General features: G+C 46.1%; 1 long non-coding RNA gene across 1 annotated transcript in view; it reads right to left on the bottom strand.

Annotated features, from left to right (window-relative positions):
• Positions 1 to 337: 337 nt before the first annotated feature.
• The window catches only part of LOC141067758 (uncharacterized), a 33,502-nt gene continuing 12,678 nt past the window's right edge, over positions 338 to 21,161 (bottom strand). The window contains exon 2 of the long non-coding RNA XR_012226475.1: positions 338 to 2,525. This is a non-coding gene — a long non-coding RNA (uncharacterized lncRNA). The remainder of the gene's footprint in view (positions 2,526 to 21,161) is intronic.

Here is a 21,161-nt window from a genome sequence, read left to right as displayed (position 1 = left end):
TCCTCTAGTGACAAATCAAATTCCATCTCCTCCTCCCAGTGTATCATAAATTTCAATTTTTTTTCATCATGAGGTGGATTAACAATTGAGTATATTAAAGATATAGTTCCTTTTCCCATTGGATCACTAATGCATTCTTGCTCAAAACTAGACACACGTAGGGAGTTTTTGTTTGGGAGAAGACTATCGGCAAAGTGGAGGACTTGGTTTATACTGTCGTAGCTGCTTTTGTTCTGACCAAGCGTCAGCTGTCCAGATCACCAGTGAGTCCGAATTGTGAGGTTTTTCGCCCTTTCTGTTGCAAGCGCTTGGAGACAAAGAGACTTCAACACACAAGCCGTGGTCAAATCACTTTATCTGACGTAATGAAATACAAGATATGTTTTTATACCATTTACAACAATATGTGACTCTATGGAGCTCATTTGGCCCCCACCATCACCTCAGGGTCGTACCTTGTTTACAATATACCCAGAACACGTTGAGAACAAATATGATAACAAGTATAGTTTCCTTGAAGACAGAGACTACTAGTCTACATAAGAATAATTCTAGCAATAATAAGGCAAAAGGCAATTGAAGTCTTAAAGGCATTTAAAGGGATATAAAAGCAAACCATTAACTCTTCTATATCAATTTCCCCCTTTTGTAAATGGTATAACCTTTGCCACAGGGTCAGCTGATGTCCACAAAGGAGCTACTGTCTCATGGGTCTAGTACCCATAAGGGGGCTTCCTACCTGCTTCGCCCATCCACCCTCAGTGTGGACACTCACTTTCCCCATCAGCAATGGCCACCTGAGGTCTATGATACACTACAGAAGGTTCAGCCTTAGATTCTTTTTTTCACACATACATTATTCAGTAGCTTAAGTAATACATATATTAGCGCTTTTACGGCTACATAAAATAATAAGCAAAACAACAAAATTTGCATACAAGTCTGTACAATGCCAAAAACAATCCATCCTGCTAAGCTATTAAACCAATTTGCTGGATTTAGGAAAGAGAATGTGTTACCCCACCAGGAGTCTCTGTTTGCACTGTGCTGCTTTAACCATTGGTCTCTAAGTTCAACTATTTTGTCTATACTGGCCCTGATCTGGTGATTGCCAGCAGGGTCGATATAATTACAACAGGTGGGACCAATTATTTGACACATTCCTCCTTCTTTTGCTGTCAGGTAATCTAGTACTATAGTATGCTGGTTAGTAACTACGATTAATTGTCTCTGTATTGTATTAGTGTCATTAAGAACTTCAAGAATCTGGAAAATCTGATCATCCAGGTAGTCGGTAGCTTCCACTAATTTATCCCACATTTGGGTTATGAAGGGGTATATTAGCATACTACTGAATATTTTATTTTTTATCCCCATTTCTACTAGATGCGGCCTACCATTTGGCTTATTGTCTGCAGCCCTTCTATACGAGGTGTGAATTGGAACTGCTGCAGTGTCTATTTTACTATGAGGAACTATGAAAGTGGCTGGTGTCAGTTTAGCAAGAGTGCAGACCCCTCTTATGTCCGGGCTCACCCACCTGTAGGCACAATGTCCGCAAACCAAGAATACTCCTTTGGGGAGAACAGAAACGTGACCAGGGGTCTGTATACATTGGTATAAACTCAAAAGTCCTGACATAGGCTTATGGGCACACCAAGTATTATTCATTTGTTTTCCACTTACACCAGATGTACATTTACCCCTTTCTTTCCTTATTATTTTACCCGTAGATGATTTACAGCCTTCAACACCATCTTGGTACACCGTATCATTAACCTGTGTTTGATCGCGAGTGTATATGCGGAAGCAATTATTGTCCTCACCACAGGTGTCTGCTCCAGTGTGTTGAAGACTGAACTACAGTCCATCATTGGGAATAGGGTCTGAGTGAGGGATTTCAGTCCTCCTCCTGGCGACCATATTTCCGACATCTGAGTCATATTCCCGCCACCACATTTGTACCTTTAGGCCACATTATATTAAACTGAAACCAGGGATTAGCGGCCCATTCGACTATAGCCAATGAGGCAGATATATCATGGGGCACACCTAGATTCAGTCCAAGTCTCATTGTGTATGCAGTGTGGGGTTAATACCTCCCATGGCTCCAGAGGTAAGGCTAAGTACGGCATAGTCCTCGCAGATACAGGGCTGTGTGTACAGATCCAACAGTCCTTCGGTTTCTGTCCTTCCATGTCCTTTATAAGAAGAGCATGATGCCGAATAAGTTTGTTGCCCCAATCAGCATTTAAGAGGTTGTCCTGTGTCTCTGTAGAGTGCAGTAACCCTGTCACTGCCAGCAAGGTGATGAGGAGAACAGTCATTCTGCTGTTGACTGGACCTTCTTGCAGTGGCTGGCGTGGATCCAGGTGAGCTTTCCCTCAAGTTTTACTGAAGTGGATGTGGTCAGCTGGACTTGGAAGGGGCCGTCAAATCGTGGGTCCAGGCTCCTTCTCACGTGTCTGCGTATAACCACCCAATCACCGGATTCAGCTGATGCACATCTGCACTGGCATTAGGATCTGGAATGTATGAGAACACATGTTTATGCACCACATTAAGTCTTTCCTGCAAGGCCTGGACGTAGGCTGTCATAGCACCGTGTTGCATTTGTAGCACCTGTGGGAAGTACAGACCAGTCTTTGGTGCACTACCAACAGGACTTCAGAAGGAGACAAGCCTGTGTTTCTATTTGGAGTGTGTCTGACTGAAAAGAGTGCAAGAGGCAAGCACTCTACCCAGCTCTTTCCTGTGTCTGCCATGGCCTTTTGAATTTTCAGTTTGTGTCCCATTTAGTCTTTCCACTTTCCCACTACTTTGTGGCCTATATGGTGTATGAAACGTTTGCTGTACACCCGGGGCCTGCATGACTTCCCTCATTATTTCTCCCTTGAAGTGTGTACCCCTATCTGTTTCTGTGGCTTTTGGGACACCATACCTGCAGATCAGTTCTTTCATCAGTTTGTCTGTAGTCATTTTAGCATTTGCACATTTTACCGGATAGGCTTCCGGCCAACCAGAGAAGAGATCTACACATACTAGGATATTTGCATACACTCCTACCTTGGTAGCTGTATGTCGTCAATCTGCAGTCTCTGAAACGGGTAGAGAGGTCTAGATGTCGCTTTCTTAGGGACTTTTACTGTTTTACCTGGATTGTGCTGTGCACAAATGAGGCATGATTGTACAAGTTTCGCGGCTGCGTAGCTGAAACCAGGAGCGATCCAGAAGGCATCTACCATGGCACACATGTGACTTTTTGAGGTGTGAGTGGGGCCATGTGCTGCTTGCACCATGATTGGGAACAGGGACTTTGGTGGGCACAATTTATCCTTATTCTCCCATACTCCATTTGAGTTCAGCTCAGCTCCCAGTCTCCCCCGGTGTACCTTCTCTGTTTGGGCAGCTTTTTGCTGGAGGGATTTCAGGACATCTAGGCTCAATGTGGCTGGAATACGCTGACTCCCCGCCACCATCCACTGCTCTCTCTAGGCCGCCTTGTGCTACTTTAGCAGCCTCGTTCACCCTTCTTTTGCCCTCTACCTCCACGGAGTCACCTTTGTGTGTGCTTTTACCTTGACAATGCCAACCTGGACTGGTAACATCAATGCCTCCATCAATTGTTTCACCAGCTCTGCATTTTTAATGGGCTTCGAATCTGTGAAAATATTAGCGACTTTACCTGCAGCGGCTCTACACGCCTCAGTGAGTGCCTTCAACTCTGCCTCCTGCGCCGACATGTGAGGAGAGAGTGGTTCCGCTCGGATTACCTCATGTGAGGATACTACTGCATATCCAGTGTAGAATCGTCCATCCTGGTGGTATCTGGAGCCATCTACAAAAAAGAAACTCAAACTCTGCATTAGTAACAGGAGGGTGGCTGGATTCAGAACGTTACATCTTTTGAGGGTGACATACTCAGGAATTAGTAGAGCACACTCAAGTCGGAGCTGTCTGGCCATAGACAGATGTTTTGGTTGAACTTGTACGAGTATGGCATGGATGTCATGTGGGGAATAGATTGTCAAAAGAAACGTCAGTGTGATCTCACATGCCTTTCTGTTATGATTGAGTCACCGTAGGAGGCAAAAACAGAAATGCTAGCTAAGTCCAGAAAACCAGAGAGGTTGGCAGCTATCGGATTGCAGACCCCTGATCCTATCACAACAACTAACAGTAGCCGTGGGGGGTTCCTACGATGCCCTAGACCCCTCGATCACAGCCAGAGAATTAAATAGGCCTAAAGAAAGAAAGGGGAAATCTAAACTGCCCCAGAGCAGACCCCAAAGCAATAGGCAGCCCCCAACATATAATGACGGTGAAGCAAGATGAAAACACTAACACAGACAGAAAGATAGACTGAGCAAAGACGGGGCCAAAACTACCTAGATAGGAAAGGACAGGAAGGCTGCTGTCTGCAATCCGTGAAAAACCCTAAGAAAATAAGAGCCAACAGACTGACAGTGAAAAAGGCCCTGAAGATGCTAGGCTTCAAAAAAGCCATGTCAGTACTCAGGAATATTCTGAACACAGAGCAACCGGCAGAAGGAGATTCAGCTCATCCCAGCAGGGAATGGCAGAATCCAGAAAAGCAAGGAAAACAAAAACAAAACATAAATGCAAACAGGCAAAGCAGAAAACTTAGCTTTAGGGAAGCAGGAATCAGACTGGTGTCCTAGAAGTCCACAGAGAAATCACCCGCAGGGCAGAAGGGCGTCGGCAGCCTTATATCCAGTCAGTGACTCCACTCAGCCAGTCATCCTCATTAGACTCAGGTGCCTGATAATCAGGCTCATTACCTTCCTTCACCAGAATAGGGAGTTCACCAGACCTCAGTGACGAAGGGGAAAATGAACTCACAACAGTACCTCCCCCTTGAGGAGGGGTCACCGAACCCTCAACCACGCCACCAGGGCGATCAGGGTGAGCCCGATGAAATGCACGCACCAATCTTTTGGCATGAATATCAGAGGCAGAGACCCAGGAAATATCCTCCTGACCATAACCCTTCCACTTAACCAAATACTGGAGTCTCCGTCTAGCCAGACGGGAATCCAGTATTTTCTCTACCTCATATTCCATGTTACCTTCAACCAATACAGGGTCTGGAGGTGCCACCCCAGGAACAACTGGTTCAACAAACCTCTTCAACAAGGACTTATGGAACACATTATGGATTTTAAATGTGACAGGAAGAGCCAAACGAAAAGAGACCGGATTAATAATCTCCAAAATCTTGCAAGGTCCAATAAATTTAGGCTTAAACTTAGGAGAAGCCACCTTCATAGCAATATTTTTTGATGATAACCACACCATATCACCAATCTTAAACTGGGGACCAATGGTCCTATGTTGATTGGAAAACCGCTGGGCCTTTTCCTGGGAGAGAGATAACTTATCCACCACTTCGTCCCAGATCTGGTGCATTCTCTCCACCACAGTGTCAACACCTGGGCAGGCAGAAGGCTCCACCTGCCCTGAAGAAAATCGAGGATGAAACCCAAAGTTACAAAAAAAAGGTGACATCAAAGTGGCAGAACTAGCTCTATTATTTAAAGCAAATTCGGCCAAGGGCAAAAATGAAACCCAATCATCCTGATCAGCGGAAATAAAACATCTCAAATACGACTCCAAGGTCTGGTTTGTTCTCTCTGTCTGCCCATTGGTCTGAGGGTGAAAAGCAGAGGAGAAGGACAACTGAATTCCCAGCTTGGAACAGAAAATCCTCCAAAATCTAGACACAAACTGAACTCCTCTGTCAGATACAATGTTCTCAGGAATCCCGTGCAAGCGAACCACCTGTTGCAAAAACAGGGGCACCAACTCAGAGGAAGATGGCAACTTAGGGAGTGGTACAAGATGAACCATCTTAGAGAACCTATCACAGATCACCCAAATAACAGTCATTCTTTGAGAGACCGGCATATCAGAGATGAAATCCATTGAAATATGGGTCCATGGCCTCCTGGGGACCGGCAAAGGCATCAACAACCCACTAGAGCGAGAACAAGATTTAGACCGGGAGCAAGTCCCACAGGACTGCACAAAATTCCTGACATCATGAGACAAGGTGGGCCACCAAAAAGAGCGACTCACCAGATCTCTAGTACCAAAAATACCTGGATGACCAGCCAATGCAGAGCAATGAACTTCAGACATCACTCTCTTCTTCCACTGGTCAGGAACATACAACTTTCCACTGGGACAACGCTCAGGTTTGTCCTCCTGGAAAGCTTGCAGAGCAAGTCTCAAATCGGGCGAGATGGCAGAAAGAACTACCCCTTCGCCTAAGATGGTAGCAGGCTTGGTCACCACAGGAGAATCAGCAAAGAAACTCCTAGAGAGGGCGTCTGCCTTGACATTCTTAGTTCCAGGAAGAAAAGAGACCACAAAATCAAAACGTGTAAAAAACAAGGCCCACCTAGCCTGTCTAGGGTTCAAGCGTTTAGCCGACTCTAGGTAAATCAAATTCTTGTGGTCAGTGAGGACCACAACTTGATGTTTAGCTCCCTCCAACCAATGTCTCCACTCCTCAAATGCCCATTTCATGGCCAACAGTTCCCGATTCCCCACATCATAGTTACGTTCAGATGGAGAGAACTTTCGGGAAAAGAAAGCACAGGGATTCATTTTAGATGTTACATGATCCTTTTGGGACAAAACAGCTCCTGCACCAATCTCAGAAGCATCCACCTCTACCTGGAATGGGAGAGAGACATCAGGTTGCCGCAAAACCGGGGCAGAGGTAAATCTTCGCTTCAGCTCCTGAAAGGAAGCAACAGCCTCCGGAGACCAATTCAACACATCAGCACCCTTCTTAGTCAGATCAGTCAATGGCTTGGCAATACTAGAAAATTTTGCTATAAATTTCCGATAAAAATTAGCAAAACCCAAAAAACTTCTGGAGGGCCTTCAAAGAAGTGGGCTGAACCCAATCATAAATGGCCTGTACCTTGGCCGGGTCCATTTCAATAGTTGACGGAGACAAAATAAATCCCAAAAATGAAATCCTCTGTACTCCAAAAAGGCATTTTGATCCTTTGACATACAGGGAATTCTCCCTCAAGATCCGGAACACAGTCCGAATATGTCCAGCCGTCCTGTACTCCAGGCCTCCGTTGGTCACTGCCATCCCATCCTGCAGCTGTTCTCTCAGGGCCACCCCCCTCTCTGAGTAACCGTCTCTTTCTCTTCTGCCTTTCCTGTGCTTCTCCTTCCTCTATCCTCTCCTGAACTCTTCCCGCTTCTCTCCTCCTCCTGGGTGTCTGCACTACCACTGGGACTCGCCTTCCTTATATCTCCTCCTTCTGGAAATCCCCTTCCCAGTCCCGTAACTCTGCCCACTACGACTATGCAGTTTCCCTAGCCTAAGGCTTGCTGTTGAATCCTTTTCTCATTACTCTATGTCCCCATCTTGTGACCAAAACCCGGTACTACACCATCTTTCACTAATTCTAGCTGTTGTCCCACACATATACATACAAGTCAGAATAAAGCACTGTATACATCATCTGTTTACATTTCCCTCTTTATCAGACAGGTCCATAGGTCAGTCCACCCCCTACATACTCCTTCCTTTGACCATTGCCATCCCCGACAATCTCGCATCCTTCGTTTTTTCTTTCCCACTTTATTTTGCCCATGTGTGCTTTGCCTAAGCAGCACCCAGAGCTGTCTAGCTCAATACAGAGTGCTGGGCAGAGCCGGGAGTAGTTAAACTCTGAGTAGCTGACGGCTACTCGCCAGCGCAATTTTTGTTCATTGGAGTAGGATCACCCAGACTCCTTAACGGGTGTTCTCCCCACTGTTCTCACTTTCCAGAACTGCGCTCCACTATAGGGGCGGAATGACCGAGGCTCTGGCCTACCGGGTCAACCCCTCCCTGTTCTTCCACTCCGGGTATTTTCCACCTGGGACCTGACCTGTGGACCGCTGTCTGTTCCAAATCACAAACTTTCTTACCCCTTCTTTTATAATTAGTCATGGCAAGCATTTTCCACTTCTTCACATTTTGGACGTCCTTCTTGAACTTTTTCCCAATATAACAATTTTATCAACTTTTCTGGCAATATCTAAATTATTTCCGTTAAATACGCTCATTACCTCTACCTTTAAATATTTATTTTACCATTATTACTAATTAACTTTTTCCTTTTTAACTATTCAGCATATCCGCTAATATCCCTTGACATAATAATACCTCCAAATATTTATGTAAACATCATTAACCATTATGAAAATATTTGTCAACACAAGAGCGCCCTCTTCCTTTGCGGAAAGTACCCCCCACCACATCCCGGCTGCATCAGGAACAGGGCTTCTTACCCTGAGGGTACGCGGAATAGTCCCCTGAGCTGCACAACGGCGTGCAGCAGTCCCTGTAGTCCGTGAACATTAACGGTGGCTCCGGGGAACAGACATGGCGGTTTCCCCCTTCTCATGGAGGGCCGCCCAGATCTTCCGCTCCTTGTTCTTTTTCTGGGTGATGATATCAGCAATCCAGATGGATGGCCCCGTGTAGGCCGCAGGCCTGCTCCGCGCCGATGACGTGGGACGAGAAGCCGGGCGAGGAGACCGGGGGTCGATGGTGCGGACATCAGCCGGCCCAGCATAGGCCGCGGATTCGTCGGGCGTGTCAGTGAGTGAGTGGAGGCCGGGCAGGGAGGCTGAGACTCAGGTGCGCGGGCCTTAGGCCTCGTACCCCCTTGGGCAGGTAGAGTATGACAGGGCGTGGCTGGGCGGGGAGGCTGGGAATCGATATCGGGGATTTCGGGCCTAGCGTACGAGCAGGGTGGGGAGGCGGGGGCTGCCTGCGGGGCTGCCAGCCAGGGCAGGGAGACGCTCACCTTCCCCAGCGCGTAAATAATTATCCACTATTTTAATTATTGGACGCCCAGGGCCATGGACCGGGTCACTGCCACCGTGACATTCCCTTTAAAGAACATGACCGGCCCGGTACCGAGTAACCTAAGGGCCTGTGGGGCACTCCAATCTTGGCATCACGAACAAGATTATCGTGCCTAGCAAAGCTGGGTACTAGAAGCCTGGCAAAGCTGGGTACTGTGTGCCAGAGACTTTATGAAATTGTGTGCTAGAGACTTTAATGAGCTTTCAAATCACAGTCATAACTGCATCACACGGTGCACACGATTGAATCTTCAAATCACCACCATAACTGCATCACACAGTGCATGCGAGCAGAGAGGGGAGCACTGCCATGGGCAGAGCCAGAAAGAGAGCTCAAAACAAAGCCCTGCCCGCACTCTGACGCCAGTGGGCGAAGTAAAACTGGAGCTGCGCTCTATTGTGGGCTAGTGAAAAGCAGGAAGATCCGATTTGGAGACCAGTAGGAGCTCAATCCAGCCTGTCAGAGAGCAGCTGTTGACAATGGTAAAGGTAAACAGAGCTTGGCTGAGGTTCACTGAGGGAGGAAGAAAATTCCCAACTCTGGTGGAGATTCAGCAGTGGTCGCAGCTGCAGCCCCCATAATGCCGCTATCAATGCCATATATACCAGGAGCGGCCTGGTTACCACAGTACTCAGGGGAGTCGCACACCCTGAGCGATTTTAAGGAAAGCCTATGTAGTTTGTTCAAAGTGTACCCCCTGTCTGAGAGTCAAAAAGTCAGTATCCTCATTGGCCAGTTAACTGGTGCGGCCAAGAGGGAAGTAAAGTCCTGGCTGGACACTGATAAAGGAACTGTCAAATAAATCTTGGCCAGACTGAAGGACACTTTCGACACCCACACTGCAGCACAGATAAAAATGAGATTCTTTGGGTGCAAACAAAGGGTGCAGGACAGTATACGGGACTATGCTCTTCTGGAGGCGCTACGGGCCATAAAGCAGGTTGACCCTGAGAGCGTGCAAGATGAAGCTGGATTACTAATGGAGCAGTTTATAGAGGGACTTCAGTCTAACAATCAAAGGATACACCTGCGCATAATGGCCCTACAAAATCCTGGATTGGACTTTGCACAATTTAAGGATAGAGCCATCTGGGTGCTGCGTGAACCAAATCCTAGCAGCACAGAGCCCTCTAGGCATCCAGCAATTACCTACTAGCAGGAGGCAGCATCCTTTCCCCAGACCCCTATTGAGACCGACATGCCTGCCCAAGATGATGACTCTGCTGCCGACCTACGTCTCCAGGTCAAGGAACTAACCAAAAGTGTGGCTACACTCACAAAAACTGTGCAGTCCATACAAATGGCTCCAAAGAAGAAGATCCAGCTGGCCTCCAGTTCAGATGATGTCCCATGGCAACAGCAGAGGAGAATCCCACCGACCAGAAGGAGAGATTGCGATCGTTACGACAAGGACCAACAGCCCATCTGTCGCCGTTGCAACAAGGCGGGACACATAGCAAGATTCTGTTATTTAAACAAGCAACCCCGTGCCAACCCTCAGGAGTAAGTGTACCGTTATACGTAAAGATGCACCAGTGATCCCGACAACGATACGACCTTGTCAGGATCGCTGGTGCATTGCTACATGATCGCTGGTGAACTCCCAAAAAGGCAGCATCACCAGCGATCAGCACCAGGGAAGACGCTGGTATCTAAGGTAAACATCATGTTACTAAGCGGCACGCGTCACTTAGTTACCCGATGTGTACCTTAGAAACCTGCGTGCTCGCGCCGGGAGCTGTGAGCACGCAGGTTTCTAAAGTACACATTGGATAACTAAGTGACGCGCGCGGCTTAGTAACCCGATATTTACCTTAGATACCAGCTCCCAGCTCCTGCTTAGAGCGCTGGGAGCCTCGCTGATCGTTAGCTCCCGCTGCCACACGCAGTGATGCACGCTGGCCAGCGGGAGAGCAATGATCAAAAAATGACCTAGGACAATAGTGCACGATCAGCGATATCCGGCAGGGGGGGGGCGGTCGCTGACCCCCGTCACACACAGCGATCTCGCTGGCGAGATCGCTGTGGCGTCACAAAACCAGCGAGCTCGCTAGTGAGGTCGCTGTGTGTGACGGGGCCTTAAGACGACCAGGCTCACTAAGTTGGCAAGACAAGTACGTAGGAGGACAGCGAGTCCTGCCTGTCGTGATTGATGGCTTCCCGATGAATGCTTTACTGGACACCGGCTCCCAGGTGACAACGATGCCATATGCCCTCTTTAAGCAGTCCTGGGCTGATTCAGACATTACTCACAGCCCAGATAAAGACCTTGCCATCCTTGCCAGCAATGGTCAGCTCTTGCCTCAGATGGGATATAAAGAGGTGACCATCAAGATTGGCCAAGTAGAATTGCAGTTGCAATGTTTGATTATAGTTAATATTGACAAATGAGAATGCCATCCTATCATCACTTTAGGCACTAATGTAATTGAAAATAGTCTTGGAGAAATTATTGTTTTGTTACAACAGGTAGCCGAGACCGCCAGCTCCAGTCAGCAATGGTCCTGCAAAAAGAGATCAGAGCCCTGATGCAGAGACAACAGGTAGAGCTGCCTGGTGGAGAAGTTGGCAGTGCCAGAGTAAGTGATCCTTTCCCCATTGCAGTACCTCCCAAAAGTGAAATGTTAATTTGGTGTCAGACAGCGATAGGCCTCAGGGGTCAAGATTACCAAGCCTGGGTAGAACCAGTGTACTCTAATAGTAGGCCCACTATCCTGATAGCCAGAGGGGTAGTTGATGTCTATAAGGGGAGAGTACCAATATGCATCTTAAATTGTGGTGAGAGAGAGGTCCATTTACCCCGGTATGCCACCCTTGCTAAGCTGTTCACTGTTAGTAGCAATGCAATAGAGGCAGCAGAACACTTGCTTTCATCCGACAAGGTTGAAGACAATGGCTCTGAAGGGCAGCAGGAGGATTGGTGTCAGCAGCTACATGTAGCCACTGATTCCACCCCTTCGCACCAAAAGCATGGGGCTTACCTGGTGGCTCGAGAATTTGAACGGGTCTTCAGCAAACATCCTCTAGACTTTGGGCAGGCAAAAGGGGTCCATCATCATATCCCCACCAGAGATCATCCACCCATTAAAGAGAGGGACCGACCTGTGCCTCAACACACTATCAATGTGCCAAGGGTATGTTACGGGAGATGAAGGAGGCTGGGGTAATCAGAGATAGTTGTAGCAATGGGGCAGCTCCATTAGCCTTTGTTAAAAAGAAAGATGGTACTATGAGAATGTGTGTGTAGATTACAGGCGGATTAATAGCATTACACATCAGGACGCTTACCCATTACCTAGAATTGAGGAATCACTAGCTGCACTGAGAACCGCTAACTATTTCTCTACCTTAGATTTCACCAGTGGGTATTGGTAGGTTCCCGTGGCAGAGGCATACAAATAAAAGACAGCGTTTACAACACCAGTGGGCCTCTGAGAGTTAATCTACATGCCGTTCGGGCTCAGCAATGCCCCACGAACATTTCAGCGGTTAATGGAATGCTGCCTTGGACATAAAAAAAACTTTGAAACCGTTCCACTGTACCTGGATGACATCATCGTCTTCTCCAAAACCTACGAAGACCATTTGAAGCACCTAGCCGAGGTATTCGAAGCCCTGTCCAACTTTGGCTTGAAAGTAAAGCCGTCCAAATGTCACCTTTTGAAGCCCAAGGTGCAGTACCTAGGCCATATGGTAAGTGCGGAAGGTGTGGCACCAGACCCTGACAAAGTCACCGTTATACGGGACTGGCAAAGACCCAGCACTATTCATGAAGTAAGGCAGTTTCTTGGCTTAGTAGGCTACTACCAAAGATTTAGCAAGAACTTCACCAAAATATCTGCACCCCTGCAAGATTTTCTAGTGGGCCTATCCAAGAAGGCCAAGAACAAGAGTCTTCCGTTCGAGTGGAAAAAAAAGAATAGAAGAGTCCTTCATCAGGTTAAATTGGAGATGAGGTCCTGGCCTACCCTGACTATGACCAACCATTTGTACTTTACACTGACGCCAGCAACGTGGGATTGGGAGCAGTGCTGTCACAAGTGCAGAAAGGCAGAGAGAGAGTGACTGCCTACGTCAGCAGGAAGCTTCGTCCCACTGAGAGAAACCACGACAACTACAGTCCCTTTAAACTGAAGTTCCTCGCCATAGTCTGAGTGGTAACGGAGCGCTTCAAGTACTACTTGGCTTCGAGAAGTTCACCATCTATGCTGACAATAATCCGCTAATCCACCTTGAAACGGCAAAGCTAGGGGCACTTGAGCAGCGATGGATGGCCCGACTATCAAATTACGAGTTTACCAACAAGTACCGAGCGGGATATAAGAACGCTAATGCTGATGCGCTGTCCAGGATGCCCAATTCACCACACAGGGGAGAAGATCCATAAGAACTCGAAGAAATTGAGTTACCAGCCTTCCACCCTCCAGTTGCAGCCCAGCGCTCCCAAGGGGTGAGGAATAAGCACTATATCGTACGAGAGGCAACATTGAACCCATTACCCCATCATGAGTGGGCAGAGACACAAGAGAGTGACCCAGCCGTTCGCCTAGTAAAGGAGTTGCTGACACAAGCTGATTCACACCCTGGTCCAGATGACCCACAGTAAGCACAGTAGTTATGGAAGGAGAGAAGCAAGCTGTTCATCTATGAGGGTAAGCTGTGTCGGAGGAACATCAACTCATGCACGCACGAACTGGTCTGGCAGGTTGTAGTCCCAAAGCGGGATGCGCCAATGGTCTTGGAGGCGTACCACGATGGAGCAGGACACTTTGGGTAGAAGTTGGAGGTTCTACTTCGTGAAAGATTCTACTGGGTTGGCATGAGGAGAGCCATTGAGAAGTAGTGCCGTGAATGTGGCCCATGCAACCTGCGCAGGACAGACTGTAACAGCCAGTGAGCCGCATTACAGCCAATCATCACGAAGCAGCCGCTTGTAGTAGCCTTGGATCATGTGAAGTTAACTCCGAGTAGGAATGGCTACACCTACACTCTGACTATCGCTGATCATTACTCAAGGTTCTTGGTAGTCGTGCCTGTCAAAGACCAAACAGCGAAGACAGCAGCCAAGGCATTTCAACAACACTTTTGTCGACCGCACGGATACCCTGAACAGGTGCTCACGGATCACTGTAACATGTACGGTTGCAAGAAAATCAGGACAACGCTGTACCATCCACAGACAAATGGCATGTGTGAGAAGATGAACCAGGTGGTAATGGACTTATTGAAGTCCTTACCTCTGGAAGAACAAAACTAGTGGCCAGAGAAGTTGCCAGATCTGGTAGATCTATATAATCATATACCGATAAACTCCACCAATTGCACTCAGGCCTAACTGATGAGGGCAAGACCTGGCAAGTTACCCATTGACTTGGACATGGGAGTCTTAACACCTGAGACGACATCACCAGATGCAGACTGGGATACGGAGCGGCAGCAACAATACCGCAAAGTGCAAGAATGAGTGGAGAAAAGTTTGGCCCAGGCAAGACAGAGGCAGGAAAGGAATTACAATCAACAAGCCCCTGCAGTTCCCTTGACTCCAGGAGAACAAGTACTCAAAAGAAAGAGACTAGTTCACAAACTAGATGATCAATGGGAGGCAGAGCCATATACCGCTATACCTTCAGACTTTAATAACACCAAGGTATGCCTCATCAGCAAGGATGGAGGAGAAACCTCAGAGGCAGTCTCAAAAGATCATCTGAAAGTGTGCCCTGATCAGCTGAAAGACAAAGAGGAAGTCCAAGACACCCCACGGCACAGAGTAGAAGTGGAAGAGAAGATGCATATTATCCTTGGAGAATTTCCTCGGACGTGGATGCAAGTGAATCAAGCTATCGTAGTACCAGTCCTAACCTTTCACCAGCCTACTGCATCGGATGAAGCAGAGACTCTTAATGATATGATATGCCACATCTGCAGTGGAATGCGGAAATCTGTCCACTGCTAGCGGCAAATCTGTCAGTCTCATGGTGAGTCTAAGAGTCAGGAGAAGGCAGTCCAGAATACCAATACTACACAGGTCCACTTATAGAGTAGTGACTAGTGCACTCGCTGCACCAGCAGTAGACATTAGAGAACAGGTCAGGTCATCGGAGATACCTGTACTGCGTAGATCCACTCGTAGTACCAGAGATCAGATCCCTGTCCATTATAGAGAATACATAATGTAAATAAGTTAATAAGAATGTATAGTTGTAACCATTAAGCATGAGAGCCTACAGAGACTTACTGTATGAATTTTTTAAGCATTTTGTATTAACCAGTTGAAGGACAATTGGGCAAAAGGACTATGTGTGGTCAGGACTTTATTTGTAAATAGTTACCCCAACTTGGCCTTGAAAATAAGCCGCCAGCATAGCCGAAAAACCAGGCACATCTACAGAGTGCCCTGTAGCCACGCCCAGGGACGACACACAAAGTGGGCAAAGGCGTTTCCCACCAATCAAACCCCAGGAACAAGGACAAAGACAATTCCTGTACGGCAGCGTAAGGACTGGTCGCTGCAGTAACTGTGTTATTCTTTTTTTAGGTTTGGATAATTTTTATGACTTTGTAGATTTTCATTTATTGTTGTTGCTAACAGTTCTTGTTATGTTACCTCAGTCCCGGAGTACTGAATTTCACTTGGAGGTAATGTGGCACCCCAGAGTCTGGCTGCCATGGTGACATTACCTCCCTCTAAGGGGTGATGTCATGCCTGGAGGCAGAGGGGTCCCCATGCCAGGGAACACAGTGTACATGACAGTTCCAGCTACAGGCCAGAAAGGGGAGCTTCCTTATAAATTCTGGACAGCAGGTGGGGTTAGTGAGTCAGTAAGAAGACACCTGAGAGAGTTGTCATGGAAACGAGACCAGTTGGAGCTCATGACAAGGCAGTTAGGGACAGTTGGAGCTGGTCTGTGGAGAGGGAAGGGACAGGAGCAGAGACAAGGGGCTCTGGGGAACTAAGATTGCATATAGTTGACCCCAGAGCGAAGCGCTGATAAAAGGGATGCCAGAGTCCTTGGCTGGGCAGCAGCTTACGCCCTGACAGCCAAATCTGGAATACAGTGGACTGCAAGTTCCTTGGCCATACTGAACATCTGAAAGCACGGCAGCAGACCAAGAGCCCGGGGCTGACAGTGAACAAAACAGTGCCCGTGATATAGGCTAACGCTGTCAGCCATACAGGTTAGCAATCATCATGCAGGAGAGGGACGCAGCTTAGCTACAAGCAGCAGGGACCCAAAAACAGAGCGCAGAAGGAAGGTCCTCAACCACACCTGGCAGGGTGGGTCCCCTGAATGCCTCCATCATCTGTATGTGGTACTCCAGATTGCATTTACGTTCAAGTAAAAGGTAAATAAAACTGCACTTCTCTGTGTCCTTCACTTTTCCTCAGCACCCCAACGTTCACCACCATCTGAACAATAAAATATATTTGCCCTAGGGCCCTGCACAACCTGTGGGGAGCTGAACCATCTTTGCTGCGTCATCAACAGCCCCAGTGGACCAAAACCGCAGCGTCGGCCGCCCATTGCCGAACACCACGGGTGGCGTCACGACCAAACACCACATAATTATCTACTGTTTTAATTACTGGACACCCAGGGCCATGGACCGGGTCACTGCCACCGTGACATCCCCTTTAAAGAACCTGACCGGCCCAGTACCGAGTAACCAAAGGCCCTGTGGGGCGCTCCAGATACATATCAATGTTGGTTTATCCGGTGTTCTATTTTGGCATTTTGTCAATCCCTAGTCTATTAAGGTCTTCATTCAGTGATTCCTGGGTTGAATTTAAATGGTCGGTCCAAAAGCGTTCAATTAACCATCCTTGGCTTTAGGCACCATATACTATCAAGGGGACCTTTTTCTTAGGAGAGCTTTTGGGGAAGACACAAGGGGTGTCTTGGTTTTCTGGCACTCGTCAAATTTATTCTAATGTAAATAAAAGAGAATATATGATAGCCTTGCCATAACAGTTGCAATTCTTCCCTTCCCGAAAATTGTAAAAACCTTTGTCACCACATATGTACACGCAGAGAACCTAAAGATGTGGCAACCAACATCTGTAGTGTTGTGACGTGTACACTTATTAAACTGGACTAGCATGCCAGTTTTGCAAAAATGTAACCTTTTTTAGTATTTTTTATATATTTTTTGTTTAAATTCTCCTTCTTTGACAAGTATAATGTAAACCTAAAAACCATGTTGCTATAAGGTGCATGTGTAGAAAGTAAGTTGCGACAACAGCCAACATGGTTGTTGTATTGCGTACACATGTTATCTTGAAGTAAAATTCTAAAATGGTGCTGCTTGGACAGTCCATATCTCATATTTAAGCTATAACGTTCCCCTTGTTTTGTTGTGCTAGACCATACGATATGATGTGATAGCTTCAAGGCATTATGAGAAAGCCTGTGCCTGAAGATCTACAACAAATCTATCTGTTCAGCTATAATATTAAGATATCATCTGGATTACCTTCATAATCTTCAGGCTTTCCCATAAACAATGAAAAATGAAAATCCTCTCTCTTTCACCATTCTCTAAATGATCTATCTTGATGGTGACCTGGAGTTATGCTAGTTTTCATTCCACATACTTCATTTTCAAAGTGTTTTCTCTCCCCCTAGTGGCAGCTTTCTATAATCACGTGCTTAGCTTAAGACATTAAAAGGGTTGAACAACTCAGCTTAATCAAGTCAGACCCAAATTAAAATAAAAATCTATACTCACCTCCCACAATTCAAATGATGTCTGCACCCCTGTTCATGGAAAGTAACGTGACATTGTTGTGTCAGATGCAGGCTGCAGCCAATGAACAGCCATTGAGTGCCTGCAGACCTAATTATTTCCTAAGGCCGGGGTCACACTTGCTAGTGTGATGCAAGAAACTCATGCGAGTCTCTCACATCAATACCCGGCACTGCCGCCGGCACTTGTGACCGAAGTGTGCGGCTTCATATATTTCTATGCAGCCTCACACTCCAGTCCCGAGTGCCGGGTATTGATGCGAGAGACTCGAAAGAGTTTCTCGCATCACACTCGCAAATGTGACCCTGGCCTAAGAGTCGATGTCCACCCTGACAAAGTATGGAGCTGCAGCAAGTCATTTGCGGCTCATTAAAAATGACAATATCATTTCATGTCTGAATGGAGCCACTGTTTGATATATCTCCTGTTTTTATTTTAACTGGGGCACTGAACTGGTTAATTAGGGGCAGTCCAATGGTGGACAATCGTTTTAAACTAGAAATTATCTTAAATTAAAGTAAATGAATAATGAAGCATTATCCATTTGTATGAGTAATCCGACAGAAACCAACCAAAGAAATATATAAGTATAATTAATTAGACAAATGCTAGAACTGAAATCATTAATTTAATCACCCCAAAATATTTTTACACAATTGACAAAAATATATAATTCTTTATTGATGACAATAAGGGCTCTTAGGTTGTCATATATTTCTACATTTATGGCACTGGTCTTTTGTTAATCATGGTGAGTTAAACTTTTTATCATTTAGTGATATTTCCAGGGTTGTAAATGGTTAATTTATGTTCCCTAAGTATGCTCCACTCTTTCTTGATTAGAAGCACATGCATTTGGCTTTTGTTGCTTTATTTTCACTTTTACAAAAGTTGTCAGTGATGTTTGAAAGGAAATCAGTGATGGCGACTCCTCAGGCTACGAGAGAAATCTTTGCCCATGATTTTGGAAAGCTAGAGCCTCAAAGTTTGATGCTCATGACTAGAGATAAGCGAGCCTTTTAAGGTCGGTTCGGTTAGGTTCGGCGAACTTCCCGATGTTCGCTGACAAGTTCACAGCAATTATCTGAAACCCACTGAATTCAGTTAGAGTCAAAACCAAACGCAATGACAACAACTTTAGGGGGAGGACAAAAGCTTCCAAAACAGCTCAAATTAGGGGCAGACCCCAGAAAAAGTGACATCAATTGAATTAGAGTACAAATAGTATAATTGTGCAGCATATATGTATGGGATAGGGTCTGGGACAGGACTTGGAACAGCATTTATTACTTAAATATTGATCAGTAATAGGTGGATGAGTGACAGGTATAGGCCTGCTGCTCTGCCAAATAAAGGCAACACACATGAACGAGACCCAACTTGGATTCTAAATATTTCAAAAATTAGGGGCAGACACCACTAAAGTGTCACCAATTTCCCCAGAGTAGAAGTAGTATAATGGGCATGGTCACCCCTTTCACTGCAGCTAACCCACCAGATGTAGACCCAACTTGGAGTCGCCACTAGATATGAGTGAATATTTCAGTGTTTGGCTAGGATTATGCTGAATTTGCCTGTGGCACAGCTGAGGTGCTAACTAACAGTAACTACTGTGGTTTCTCAGACACCACCCTATTGGGGAGGGTGCCTATTATACAAGATGCCTCCCATCTATTGGCTGGTGGACACCTTTCAGATGATCACATTAACTTATTACCTCCTAGCTGACAGCGGGGGATATTTTTACCATGTGCGCGCACTGCCCCTTTAAGCACTAGGCACACCGCCAAAACACAGTGCGATATGCACACCAGGAAGTGACAGGAGGCAGGAGCACTCCAGGGACTGGGGCAGTGAGTAAGCCAGCATCCCTCCACGGAGAGAGAAGGGAACACTGTGCAGGGGCACCAGCAAAAGTGCTACAACACAGGATAAGGATAAACACGGGATAAGGATAGATAAAGACCTAATGTTATTGTGGTGTACAAATTCAGTGTAGAATTATAAACACTGAAAAAAAACAAACAAATGCTTTCAGAGTGAATGGATGGATCAGTGATCAAGTTGAACATGCTGCTCAAGTCTAGTGGGGATAAAAGTTCCACATTCTGCCAATTGAGTCCAAGCAGTCAGACCCCCCAATCAATGCATTATCATTTATCCTCTGGAGATGTGATTACTTTTTTTCACATGAGAAGCCCTGTAAGTGCATCTCTGCTGCTGTGGTTCCAAGTATTTAATCTCTAATGGAAATAAAGAATCTTCTAATTAATATCAGAGAGAACAAATGACAAACACAATTCACTATACCAAGACCAATAATACCACTTACAGTCAAAAAATGCCACCACACCGTAATCAAACCACATAGTAAGCGAATAATACCACATACAAGGAATAGTTACATAGTTACATAGTTACATAGTTACATAGTTATTAAGGTTGAAGGGAGACTTTAAGTCCATCTAGTTCAACCCATATCCTATCCTAACTTGCCCTAACATGTTGATCCAGAGGAAGGCAAAAAAAACCCATGTGGCAAACAGTAAGCTTCACATTGGGGAAAAAAATTCCTTCCCGACTCCACATACGGCAATCAGACTAGCTCCCTGGATCTACGCAATATTAAGGAAACTAGTGAATATACCCTGTAATATTATACTTTTCAAGAAAGGCATCCAGTCCCTTCTTAAATTTCAGTAGGGAATCACTCATTACAACATCATATGGCAGAGAGTTCCATAGTCTCACTGCTCTTACAGTAAAGAATCCGCGTCTGTGAGTATGCTTAAACCTTCTTTCCTCCAGACGTAGAGGATGCCCCCTTGTCCCCGTCACAGGTCTAAGAGTAAAAAGATCATTAGAAAGGTCTTGGTATTGTCCCCGCATATATTTATACATTGTAATAAGATCACCCCTAAGCCTTCGATTCTCCAAACTAAATAACCCCAAGTGTAATAACCTGTCTTGGTATTGCAGACCCCCTAGTTCCCTAATAACCTTGGTCGCTCTTCTCTGCACCCGCTCCAGTTCAGTTATGTCTTTCTTATACACCGGAGACCAGAACTGTACACAGTATTCTAAGTGTGGTCGCACTAGTGACTTATATAGAGGTAAAATCATGTTCTCCTCATGAGCATCTATGCCTCTTTTAATGCATCCCATTATTTTATTTGCCTTTGCAGCAGCTGCCTGACACTGGCCGCTAAATGTGAGTTTGTCGTCCACCCATACACCCAGGTCTTTTTCAGTGACTGCTTTGCCCAGTGTTTTACAATTAAGCACATAATTATACATCTTGTTCGTTCTACCCAAGTGCATGACCTTACATTTATCCCCATTAAAGCTCATTTGCCATTTATCAGCCCAAGCTTCTAGTTTACATAAATCCTCCTGTAATATAAAATTGTCCTCCTCTGTATTGATTACCCTTCAGAGTTTAGTGTCATCTGCAAATATTGAAATTCTACTCTCTATGCCCCCTACAAGGTCATTAATAAATATG

Source organism: Dendrobates tinctorius, unplaced genomic scaffold (assembly GCF_039654945.1).
Source record: "Dendrobates tinctorius isolate UK_male_01 unplaced genomic scaffold, ASM3965494v1 ptg000254l, whole genome shotgun sequence".
Lineage (NCBI taxonomy): Eukaryota > Metazoa > Chordata > Amphibia > Anura > Dendrobatidae > Dendrobates > Dendrobates tinctorius.
Note: the sequence above shows the minus strand (reverse complement) of the source record. Positions and strands in the feature narration are given on the sequence as shown.